The sequence below is a fragment of the Pseudorasbora parva genome, chromosome 2 (assembly GCF_024679245.1).
Source record: "Pseudorasbora parva isolate DD20220531a chromosome 2, ASM2467924v1, whole genome shotgun sequence".
In the NCBI taxonomy this organism is placed as follows: Eukaryota; Metazoa; Chordata; class Actinopteri; order Cypriniformes; family Gobionidae; genus Pseudorasbora; species Pseudorasbora parva.
The window spans coordinates 37,430,551-37,443,472 of record NC_090173.1 but is presented as its reverse complement, the minus strand read 5'-3'; the positions used below and the strand labels follow the sequence as shown (position 1 = coordinate 37,443,472).

The 12,922-nt window shown below is 35.8% G+C and overlaps 1 protein-coding gene across 3 annotated transcripts in view; it reads right to left on the bottom strand.

The window, feature by feature from the left end:
• asic2 (acid-sensing (proton-gated) ion channel 2) overlaps positions 1 to 12,922 on the bottom strand; it is a 468,092-nt gene that overhangs the window by 445,445 nt on the left and 9,725 nt on the right. The gene's annotated exons all lie outside the window — the stretch shown is intronic.

Sequence of the window (12,922 nt, the reverse complement as noted above, 5' to 3'; positions counted from 1 at the left end):
ATTGCCATCGTTGTTCTCCACCGGGTAGCTAAAATGTTGCCATACTGCTGACTTAAAAGTTGGACCTTGACAGGAAGGATAATTCTGGCAGTTGAAAGGGGTGTGTCGCGATTCTGCCTCCTCACATCGCGATACAGGTTCGTGGACCTGCGTATTGCGATTTCGATTTCTTATCGCATATCGTTACAGCCCTACTCTTAAGCCCCTTTCACACTGCACGTCGGACACGCAATATTCCCGGAACATTGCCGGGTCGCCTTCTGTGTGAAAGCAACCACGTCCCGGAATTGATTACCCGAATTCGACCCGGGTCGGGGACCTAGTAACATTGCGGGATATGTATCAGAGTCGCCAAGGAAGCGCGAAAAGAGTATTAAGACGGCATCGCAACGGGAAAATCAACAAGACAAAAGTAAATATTGGAGTGGCCTTTCCAAGATGGAAAGAGCTCATGAGGAGTAACGATTTTAAAAAGAACGCCGACGTTGCCTGCTTTCTTCTCGACAGGTAATATTAATTCCGCCTATTTGTGTATATTGGAAGTTTTATTGTTGCTTGGCTAATTATATCATGGTGTGCTGTGCATAACACTAGAACGACATCTAGGATAGTTTTCCTCCTCGCGTCAATGATGAAAAAGTATTGTTTACCTTATAACATAAATCCGTGTTCTATGACGGATAGCATGAGTTTAATATTTTAATTGCATTATAATTTGTTTGCCTTGCGCTAGTGATGCCATACAATATACAGAATAACGATAGCACTGATAAAAGTTACTTTACTAAGATTAGCTTGCATTTGTCTGGGAACCTGATAGCTGATGTTAGCAATGTAAAAAATAACGAAAACGTAAAACTATTATTCATTTTACATAGATTAATTTGATCATAGATCATTTGGTAAATTAAATAACTGCAAATTATAATAGTTTTCAAAAGTAACCTCATCACTTGAAGCAACACTCACCGAAGAGGTCGAACTGGAAGCCATGACTAAATCGGCCACCGTAGGAGTTGAAACGAAATCGAAATTGAGAGGAACAGAACCTATTATTTACTGGATGGTCATATACCTTTTCACCACTAGATGGGGGAAAATATCACACAGTCTAGCTTTAAGTCCTAACTATAAAAAAACACAGTGTGCCTTTCTCTATCATGTCTTTGGAGTTTTCAGTTAGATTCAGTTAGATTCAGTTAGACAGGTACAGAAGAAACAAAATCTATTTTTATCAATGATGTATTAGCCTTTCAAAACAGACCTACCATGAAGCCACAAGTCAAAGTGATAACAACCAATGAATCCTGAAGAAATCCACATATGAGAGAAATCCCTGTTACCATTGAAATTGTAATTTTAGATGATCTCAAATATTTAAATTTGTATCGGAATATTTAGCAGTATAGCCCATTGTTTTTATTCTTACAATTGTTTTATAGAGTATATTGCCATTAACTGATTAAAGGGGTACTTCAGCGCTGGGAAGATAAATCTATATTTAAACTGGGTCATCAATGTAGTAGAAATGTTAAATTATTTTTGAATTTGGTGCTTTCTAGGCTAAGAAAAGACAGAAAATGTATGTTTGTCTCATGGGGATGAAAGACTACAATTCCCAGAATGCTTCGCTCCCCTGTGAGGCCATTCCCAAAGCCACCAACTTGAATACTGTGACTGAGTTGGAGAAGACACTACAACTAAAAACTGAACGTGTCTGTTCAATATAATGATTGAGTCACCTCACCGATTTGAGGACCAAGTTTGTAGTCAAAGTATAGGCAGGCTATAGTCAATGTAAATCATATTGTTGATGTTACGTCCGTACCAGTGAATGTGCCATAACTGTTTATCCGGCGTCATCTGTGGCTTACTTGCTTGCGCATTCACGGTAGGCTCCATTATCATAAGGGAGGAGCTGTGGAGGGAGGGCTGTAGCACAGCAGAGAGTAAGCGGGAGTGACCTGTGAGTTTTGCTTGTTTAAATTTTCAGACTAAGTCAACATTTTCTAAAAACTCCCTACTGCAGCTTTAAATGAAATAATTTTTGCAATGCATCAAGGGAAAGTAGTTCATTCCAACAATCGTCTCCTGTAGTCTATGTTGACTTATTTTTGTGAGTGAATTTATACAACTTGCACAAAAACCTCAGCGGTGGTTCGCACTTATTTACTGTTTTTATTAACATAGAAAAAGGCCTTTATCACTGTGACACTGACTCTCATATGATAAAAAACATGATTTTTGACTGCAAAACACCATTGAGGTTTGACAGTAGTTCACTCATAAAAGACGTTTCCTCAGAAGTATCAGTCTTTCTTTCAGTTTTGCAATAATATTTAGCTGGTAAATGTGATTCATAACTCTTCAATGAAAGATTCTTTTCAATCCCAGTAGAGATGAATGGGAAAAATACTTACAGAACTAAGGCTGCTGAGAAAGTGGGCGGTCGCTGTTGCGCTGCATTGCCTCATAAACTGAAATTGCATCACAGAACTTCCTTGCTTTGATAGGCTGAAGAAAAGTAATAGGCAAGCACATTCCCCTACAGATCTCCCATTTCCACTTAAAACAGGCCATCCTGCAACACTTCAGGCACCAAATTCAATAAGGCAATAGTGCATAGGGCATCAACATAGTGAGCATCCGCATATCTTCATTCCATCAGAGCACTCTTCATCTTATACCGACCTTTTCTGCACCGCTACTGAATCCGAGCCACGGCTGAGCCAAACAACTAAGCCCGAATCTTGTCATCAAAATAATGACAAGAAAACGAATTTATTACACTGTGTTGCTGGCTGCACTCAAAAACAGGCAAACGCCACGAAAATGCATTTTATAAGCCGATTCTTTCAATAAATTATTTGAGACTTATACGTTGCTATATTTCATCACTAACAAATCGTTCACTCCACAAAACCACAAGTCATGTACAACTTGAAATGAAGCATGAAATATTTTATATGTACTAAAAGTTTAAAAATGTTCACATTAGGAAAAAGCATGAAATTGAAACCATTGTCACTACTTTCCTACAGTTTACATGATAATTGTTGTTCCTGTTAATGGTGAATCGGACCGAGCACCACAACACATTTATAGCCAGTCATCATTAAGGGAGAAAGTGAGCAAGAGGGAGATTTGAATAAAGACTGTAGAAAAGACTGTAGATGGCTGAGAGACATTACAAAAGATAAAAGGTCAGAGGAATATCACTGGAAAAAGGGTTATGATCAGGCAAACCCGCGTTTTAATATTAGAAATGCTTTCCAGCGCTATAGACCTAGGCCTGAAAAATGTACACAAACGTTGTGTTGTTTCTGCTGCATACGTGAGTAACATTGGTTTTGCTATGTTTCATTGAACCAAGATATGCTGTTAGAAACAGAAACAGTTTTGAGGGTGATTGTTTGTCTGGAGCTGCTGTGCTGCTGGCAACTAACAACAAACTCATGCTGTTGTGTACTGTATGTTCATTTTTATTTCAACCTTATGTTCAACCTTATCGTTCCTCATCTTCACTTTATTTTTCACAAAGCAGTATTTTGCTTCATTTAAAGAAACATCCACTCCTGCATTGTGAGGTGCATTTTGGGGGTGTGGCAGTGGAGGGAAGGGTGTGTTTGTTGGGGTTGATTTCAAATATCAACAGTGTTTGTCAGAAATCACTTACTGCACCTTTAACTAAAACTATTTAAAAAAAAATCAGTAACTGAATTTGTGATAAAATAAAATAAATATAAAACAAACTTAAAAATATAACTATTTTGGAAACTAATTGAAATAAGAAAGTAATATAAAGTAATACAATTACAAAAAAATAAAATTCTAAAGTACTAAAAAAATATTTTAATGGTACATAAATAATAGAAAATAACATGTAGTTGATCTGCTCAATGTTCAATCTTAAATTAAGCTTGGTCTGGTGATAGTCAGACAAATACATTCCAATAAATTCCAATTAAGTTTTCAAATTGTATTTCCAAAATTCCCCAGATAAAGTTCCCATGTAAACTTTGTGGAAACTTTCCGCCCCTTTACAACCCTAGTTGTGATCAGTTATGAATTTAAACATTTTAGGGGCTATGGAGGTCGGCCAGGGCCTCCCTTGATGCAAAAATTACATTCTGTAGGAAAGCCTGCCCACCACATACATACTTTTTTCCACCCAGTTTCATCACCTCTTCCTCACACACTGTCTCAATGACTTTTACTTGCCTTTCTCCACTTTCTTTGTCTGATTCCAGCAGAACGAATGTAAGAGTCTGAATTGCCTGTCCACTTGTCTTTTTATTAGAAGGAAAATCTTACAGCTCTTTCCAATCAGTCTCTTTTTCTCATCTCTGTGAAAAGGCTCTCTGAAGACAGACAGAAACTACATATTAAGATAAACTCTCTCTTTTTTCCAGTCACAGGCTATTCTTAGTAGGGATGCATGATATTGGATTTTTGCCGATATCCGATTTGCTGATATATTTCAGCTCATTTTGACCGGTGCCGATATCGATACAATATATATTTATTTTTCCCTTTGTTTGGAAACATTTTGAGTGTCACAACTTTTTTATTATTATTCTGGTTTCAGATTTCTGAGCTCTCCTTACTAAAAGGATACTTGTTAAAGATAAATAAATGTTAATAAAGTTATTTTAATGATAGTATATTAGCAAATTAAAAGCTCTGAAAATAACAATAATAAAGTCAGTAATTTTTCACCCCAGACAGATGCAGCTTAAATATTTTATTTTGGGATTTAACATTTGTGTATATGAAGTGGGGGTGGCATTACATCAGTTGATGCTCCTTTTAGCTTCAAATAAACAAGTCTACAATTATTTTTTTCTTGGATTATTTTTCATCATCCATTTTATTACATTTTATTACAGATTAATAAACTGTATATAAAAGTATTTAATTTACAAGTGTCAAGCTTGTGAGTTTCAGCACAGCAAGTCACCACTGTCAGGACTTTACCAAATCATACCAAAGAAGTGTTTTTGACGGAGCGGTCCCAGCGATAAAGGTTCGGTCCTGCTTTGAAAGCAGCCGGTGAGTAAAACTGCTTCAAATGTCTGTGCTGTTGTCGCGTGAGTAAACATCAGTAAACGACACGATCGCGTGCGTCGTCATTCAAATACGCTAATGCGTTACTCAAATGCGTTACTCCATTGTTGTTCTATGTATAACGTTACACTAGTCTGACATGCAAAACCGTTTTTCTTGCTACTGCTAAGATTTAGTCGCATCCAATAGTCCATAAACCGAATCATGTCCTCATAAACTGCGAGTAAAGACACAAATGTTGAGAGGCAACTAAATACAGTACATACCATAGAAACGGACGTCCTGATGTTGCCGTTTATCCTGTTCAATTTATTTCAGCCTCCGGATGATTCTGGATCATATATCTATTAGCTGAGATCGATAGCGATCGGTTTCTCCACGCTTGAGGATGTCACCACTTTGCGCGCTCGTCATTCTTTAGCTCCGCCCACATAATAAACCTCCAGGCACTCTGTTTTTTCCGGAAAGACTCAGTACAGCCCATATTTATTTTATAAATATAATACAACTAAAGACTTTTTGGAGATATGAAGGATGCAATACTACTCTATAGGTACTCAAGATTGACATCAGATTGACTGAAACTGAGTGTTTCACCCCCCACCTTTAAGAATGACTTCAGTTCTTTGTTCTTTTCTCAGAGAAAAGCTTAACTCCAAATCTTCCAGAGTCACGGTCAAAGCTGAATCGAAAGACCGCCATTCGCCAGCTTCTGTGTTTACTAGAAGCATGCAAACGCAACTCTGCTGTCATTATGTTAAGCCCCGCCCACCGACTCTATACACGATGTGATTGGCCCGACCAGAGTTTGGCTTTTACAGCTCAGAAGTGTATTGAGAGTTGCTAGACGACACTCACGGCAGATTAGATTTGCTGCCGCTAGGGTGCGTCTAGATTTCTAGGCTAGTTGTTACAAATAATACTGACAGAAAATAGCCTATAAGATTTAATGTTAATGGACACAAACAGTGTATTAAAACTTCAAAAATACTAACTTTTTTATTATTTAAAAAATGTATTAGGCCTAATACATTAGTAACACGTTATAAAGTGTTTCCCGTTTGACTCTTTTTAACCAGCGAAGGTCAACTCACTTCCAACTCACACTCTTTGAACTGCAACTCGTTACTTTCGTCATGTCTAACTTTTCCTACTGTCTAAATGAATTGAGCTGCCTGAAAGGTACTAAAAGAACTCACTGTAAGCAAAAAAAAAAATATCATTCCTAATAACAGCCTAGACCTTTAACTACTATAGCCTACCAAATAATGCTCCATGGAGCAGTAAAAAAATCTATATTTGTCACTGTAAAATGTTCAGGAACATTGCAATAGGTGGTATTAAGTGCAGCAGCATACCATTAATGCTGTTTTATAGAGCTGAGTAAAAACACAATGTTAAAAAAACACTTTATATGATGCACTGTGTGCGACAGAGTGCAATCAAAATTAAGCAAGCATGCATTTTGCATGACTATGCGTGCTTTACACCCCACTTATCTTTTAAAGGAATGTGTGTGTAAGGAGGATTATATTTAATTTCCAAAAATTCTAATTGAATCCTATTTCGTCATCTAGAAAAACAAAAAGAGCGCAGCTGGATCCGTCTACCACGCCCTTGGGGGACTGATATTCAAGCAAGTTAAGATTTTGACAAAGTGGTTGTTATTCTCAAAGGTCAACCAAATGAAATGCTAAACTCAGCTGGATAAACACAATGTGTGTAAAGATATTCCTAAATGGCAAATCATCTTCAAATCAGCAGAGGTGTGATCAGCAAAGCCCAATTAAAGCACTAATAAACAAACAAGTCATTACAATGTTGGTGCTACAAGGGCATGAGAATGTCTGAAACACAACTGTAACATTATTTATCGTGCTCCCTAGTTCAGTAGTGGGGGGGGGGGGCACTGATCAGGACATAATTCAATGGGCTGACTCACTGATCAGTGCTCTGACTACTGAACAAGGGAGCTGACTGAGACCCACCCTTAGAGAATATAGTTAATTCAAAGAAATTTTATTTGGCCCTACCTTCCCGCTTTTACACACTACACAGACAAAAAGCAAAAGCATTTACCAAAAATGCATGAAATGTTATGTTTCTTAACAGTATTTCTCTTTCTGACATCTAAACTTCCTGCTGTTTGCTGCTTTATACCCCCTACTGCTTTAATATCTAGTTCCATGAGCAGCAATGGAGTGAAAGTGCTTCTTTCCCCCTCAAAACTCTCTCATCTTCTCATACACATGGGTTCCTATAACTTAGATGATTATTTCTATTAGTATTTAAATGATACATTAGTGCTGCTATTATAAATAGCTAGTTACTTGTTAGTCCTATTAGTAGCGAAGCTGCTTGTTACTGCACTTTGTTGTTAGTGCTAGTAATTAAATACTACTGTGACCGGGAGGGTTTACTTAGTTTGGTTTACTTAGTTTTTTTTTTGCTATGACATTAAACTCATGGGAATGTGATATATCTTGGCCACAACAAGATATTAATTTGTTGGAACGTGGTAAGTGGTGGCCTCGAGACCATTCGATGACGGAACAACATATTTTTCATTGTGTCCATGACTAGTTCTTGTGGCCATTATGAAAATGTGTAAACAACCTGCATGACCATAGCAACCTGGAATTACCAGAAATTCAATTGAACAGGCCAATAATAATATTTATTTTGAATAAAGAAAAAGCGTGCACTGTAAAAAATTATTTAGAAAAAAAGTTACCTGGTTGCCTTAAAATTTTGAGTTAATACAATGAACATTTTTTGAGATTCGACAACATTTATTAAAATATTATGAAAAGATTTTGTAAGCATATTGGGTAATTATTTGTGTGTTATTTCTGATGACGCAGTGAAACATGCCAAATTGTGCTATTTTCATGTTTTATCACATTTTTTATGTGGTTCAGATACAAAAATATTTGGAGTTTTTATTTATTAAACTAATTTCCTTCATTGTATCAACTCACATTTTTAATTTCAATAAACTCAAAATTTTAAGGCAACCAGGTTACTTACCTTTTTAAGTTAAACCAACAAAAACCAACACAAATTTTTTCAGTGTGGAATTAAGAAATTATTATTTTCAAATATTATATATTATATTGCACTTGGTGATAAAGAAATTTTCAAAGTTACAAATTAAGTTAAAAAAAATTATGATACAATAATATGTAAGATTATTAAAAAAAAAAAAAAAACATTTTTATCCATCCCATAGGCTACTTGTGTAGTCTACAGAAATACATTCACAAAGTAAAATCACAAATGATTGGGCATTATACTACAAGTAACATAATATACAGAAAGGTGGGAAATGAAGGAGAGAATAAAGAAAATGCATAAAGAATACAAAGTGTAACCAATAATAATTATAATATAAATCTTTTTATGTTTTTTTTTAAAAATGGATGTAAAATACTGTTGGATGGGATAGATAAAAATGCACACGGCAGATTCTTTTAACATTTATTAAAAACAAACTTAATTTGAATGCTGTCAGGCATCATCGCATGCAATACAATAGGCAAAAAGTTAATATAATTTCTTAATTTTGAGCTTTATCCTAACAAAAAAAACATATTATTATAGGTTTATCCATTTCTAATAATTCCTGGTTGCTATGGTCACGAATGTCATTTACACATTCAACTCATGGCCACGAGATATAGATAGTATTCCCCCAGCATAATAAACATAATTTTGTCGTTACCTGCACAAAATGATCTTGTGGCCACAACTTATCACGTTCCCATGAGTTTATATGTTGTGGCCAAACAAACTTAATTGTGTGTATGGTGAAAAAAGTTTACACTTACAAAAAATGCACAGTGATTATATTAATGTAATACTGTCATGTATATCAAGGTAACTAAATGATTACCATATTCATTGGCATGCATACATACATTACATGATATACATTGTCCCAAAAATATTTCACAATCCTATACTGATGTTTATCTATGGATTAGAATTCATGAATTATTAATTTAATCCTTTGTTTTTGGGAAAATGTAGAGATGCACTGGTAGCCATAAATCGTAACTGGCCGGTTATTGCTCCAAACACATTATCAACAACTGGATGTTTTTTTTTTATGAATTGGGTGGCGGTTTATATGAATGTTCCTCTGAAAGGAAATTTCCTTAATGCCTTTTTCTTTTCCTCATATCTTGTACAGAGCTATGTTCCTGCTGTTCTAAAAGTGCCACCTATCAGAGAGCGGATTTGCATTTTCATTCTGCTGTTTATGTTTTGTGCTAGTGTGTGTTTTATGTAGCATAATTTCATGGTCATGATTTACCTAAGATATTGGGCTCAACATTTCTCAGATTTATCAAAACAATGGTGCCACCACACCACTTTCCTGCTCCAGAAAAGTTTAGTTCCCACTCTACTAACCTAAATAATCAAGGCAGCTAGATGTGTTAGTAGGAAGTAGAAAAGCAATGCCGATCTAACAGAGTGCTTGACAGATTGAAACACGTACAATTCAATTTAAGGGTGTGGAAAGAGACGAATCAGTATTTTTAAAAGCACATCTATCTGATTCTATACCATCCATCTGAAATTGTTTTGATGTTCTAAAATTGGCAAGAGCACAACAAGATGAATGAGCTGAAGATAGAAATGGTTGTTTTTGTGTCCCAAACAGGATTTGGAGATGTACAGAACAAAAGAAAGAAGTGAGGAAGAGGGGATTAAAATACACACTTTTCAAAGTACTTTTCAAAGCATCAAACAGGAAGATGTCAACTTTGCAGGTGGCTCCTGAGAACACTGAAACATTAGACCAAAACCGAGTATTAAATCCAGACAAGAATCTTACCATAGATATAAAAAGGACCCCAGAGCTTTCTCACTGGGCTATTTTCACCGGTCCATTTTGCTTTTGTAAAGCTTCAAAGCCTTTAGCAATTATCTGAGAAGATCCGAATAAAACTCAGGTGGAGACATCAGTAAGCCCTTGCTCTTGGTTGGCAAAAGAGTCAAGTCACGGTGCAGTCCGCCAGCTGTTACAACCCAAGGAGCGTGTTAAATACAACTGTTGGCACTATATGAAAAAAAGCACTTTAAGAAAACAACACATTTCCCCAACCGACGACAGCATCATGCGGCATTGAGAGCCCCGGAGCAGGGTCATTGCAGGATGTAAGTGAAAACTCAATACTCATGGCATCAGCACACTACAAATGAATCACAGCAGAGAGGAGCCAAGAGGACACAGAGCTGCGCTCAAGTCAAAAATCACAGACAGCGCCACAGGGAAGCATTGTGACTCACCACATCTAAAATACACGATCGAAGCGGTATAATTACGGAGTATTGTTGTGATCAATACACAATCATAGGAAGAATCTAAAATATTTAGGAAATATTTACCAGCATTACAGAGCAGCGGCTGTCCTCTCTCCAGCTCTTTACCGAAGAGCATTGCAGGATGTGAATAAACTTTGAAGCTGACTTCGAATTGTATTACTCCATTCTGGCTGTAGATGGAGTGAACCAAACAAAATTAATAATTTTACCATACTGGTTACTGGATGATATTAATTAGAGCATTAATTGCATCTCTATTTGCAGATATTGGATATTTAATTGTACACTTTTCCTACATTTTAAGGTTGTAATACCTAAATTCACTTGTTTTACTAGCATAAAATTAAAATAATTATTAGCTTATCTATATAGAATTTTTATATAGATGGACTACCTCTAGTTATAAATGGTCAATCAAAATTGCTCAGGAAAAGGAGGAGGTCACAATTTTTTTTTCAGGCAACAAATTGAGCTTGATTGGGTTTGACAGTGTAATTTTAATTTCACATGCAAATGAGGATGTCAGGACGGACACGGACTGGTAAATGTTGAGTCAACGCTGTTGTTCGCTAAGAAGTGCATCACACAGTGTGACAAAGGATAGTTGATGTTGCACAGTCTGCCTTGGCTTTTACCCAACAGTGAAATTATTCTCTTATTGCCTGTAATTTCAGAAAATTGTAGAAGTGACAGGAAATGACAGGTTGATGACTGTTGGAAAGGGTGCAATTTGGGAGTCAAACTCAGGTCACCTGCATATAATCACCACTGGTCCACTAGGCAACATGTTAGAGCATATGCCCCAGGTTTATAAAAAAAAAAGTGTAAGAGATGAACTACACACACAGCAATAACATGTCATTTTATTATTTTACGTACAAAAATAATAATAAGACAATTGGCTCAGAAATGTCTTTGAAAAAGTCTTCCCTGCAGTTTTCTGTCAAACAGAATGACAGTTTAAGTCAAGTGAAAATATGAAGACATAAGTATTGCAATTTTTCTAGTGTAAAGTAAAATAATTGGTTGTCATTTTCTTCATTTCGATTCCATATCTTATGTAAGAGATAACACACTCAGACCATGTTTGTGAATTAATACAAAGCTAGTATCCACGCTTGTGGCGTGTTAGTTCTACCATACATTAGCACCGAATCAGCCCACATGCAGCGCATAAGAAACATATTATACATAACAGACACAATACACACAATATGCTGATCACAGTCGGCTCTGCGTGTGAAGAATTTCATCAGGTCATGCCATACCAGACTCACACCTGCTTTTGATATCTGCTGCCTACACATGAAGCACTTATCTTTAAAATGGAGGCTATCTTCAAAGTAAAACAGCATGCTCAGCCATTTGATGTCCTGGCTCTCCGCGTGTGATAACATGGCCAGCGGTGGACAGAGGGTCATGACAATACAGCAAGAGCAATTCAGTAATATAGACAGGATGTACATTTGACTCATGTGATAATATGTAATATGCTCTCTCTCTCTTTCTCTCTCTCTGAAGATACATAAAGGGAAGCATAAATCTTTACAGCTTGACAATACGACTTGTATAGCCACTGTAATAATATTGGTTTACCAATTTACTGTTACTTGACGTATCAAAATGTGATTTTTATCTTAAAATACACACACAACCACCACAGACAGTAAAACAGAAAGCCACATGATGAATTGTTCATTGCAAGTGGCCTGTCCAATAAAACATAGCAAACTCACACCCAGGCAATACACAGGGTCATACCATCAGGTAACACTGACATGACAGTAAAAAATTGCAATAAACATTTACCAAATATTAGAAAAAATTTAACAAAATTCTCTAAGGTAAATTACTGGTAAAATAAATAAAATAAAATAAGAAAGAAAAAATATTGGATTATCATATTAATATAAAATTGTAAATGTCCATTTACTGATTTTTTATTATTGTAAATTAAATGGAAACTCAGATTTTATTGCAAAAATACTGTCCATAACTCTTGACAGTGTTTTTGAATAAAATGACATGCAATGTTCAACCATTTGTTTTCAATATGATAATCTACAGGTAACAGGTTTTGACTGTAGCATTTTTACAATTATTTGTAAATATAAAAAATAAAACAAAATTACGGTGCATGCATTCTTAGTGGTCATTATTTAACTGGTGGCAGCCCTGAAAGTATGTGATCGTATGAAACAAATAGCTGAGATGTAAATGTCATGTGACATTCACTCTATGACAACATTAATTGGATAATGGCACCACAAAACTTAAATTAATTAAAATATCGATATATGGTGCCAGCGTATTGATTCTCATATCGCACGATATATTGCCTTATCGATATTTTGTCCCTAATAATGTTTCTCTCTCTTAAGCAGAAAGTCCAATATATTTAAGCAAATTGGTTTGTTCTGACAGTTCATATCAGCTAACTGGTTTGGAAAAAACAACTAAAATCACAGATTCTGAGCCAGAAAGTCCCTTTTTTTTACTGAAATGTCAAGTTAAATACAGA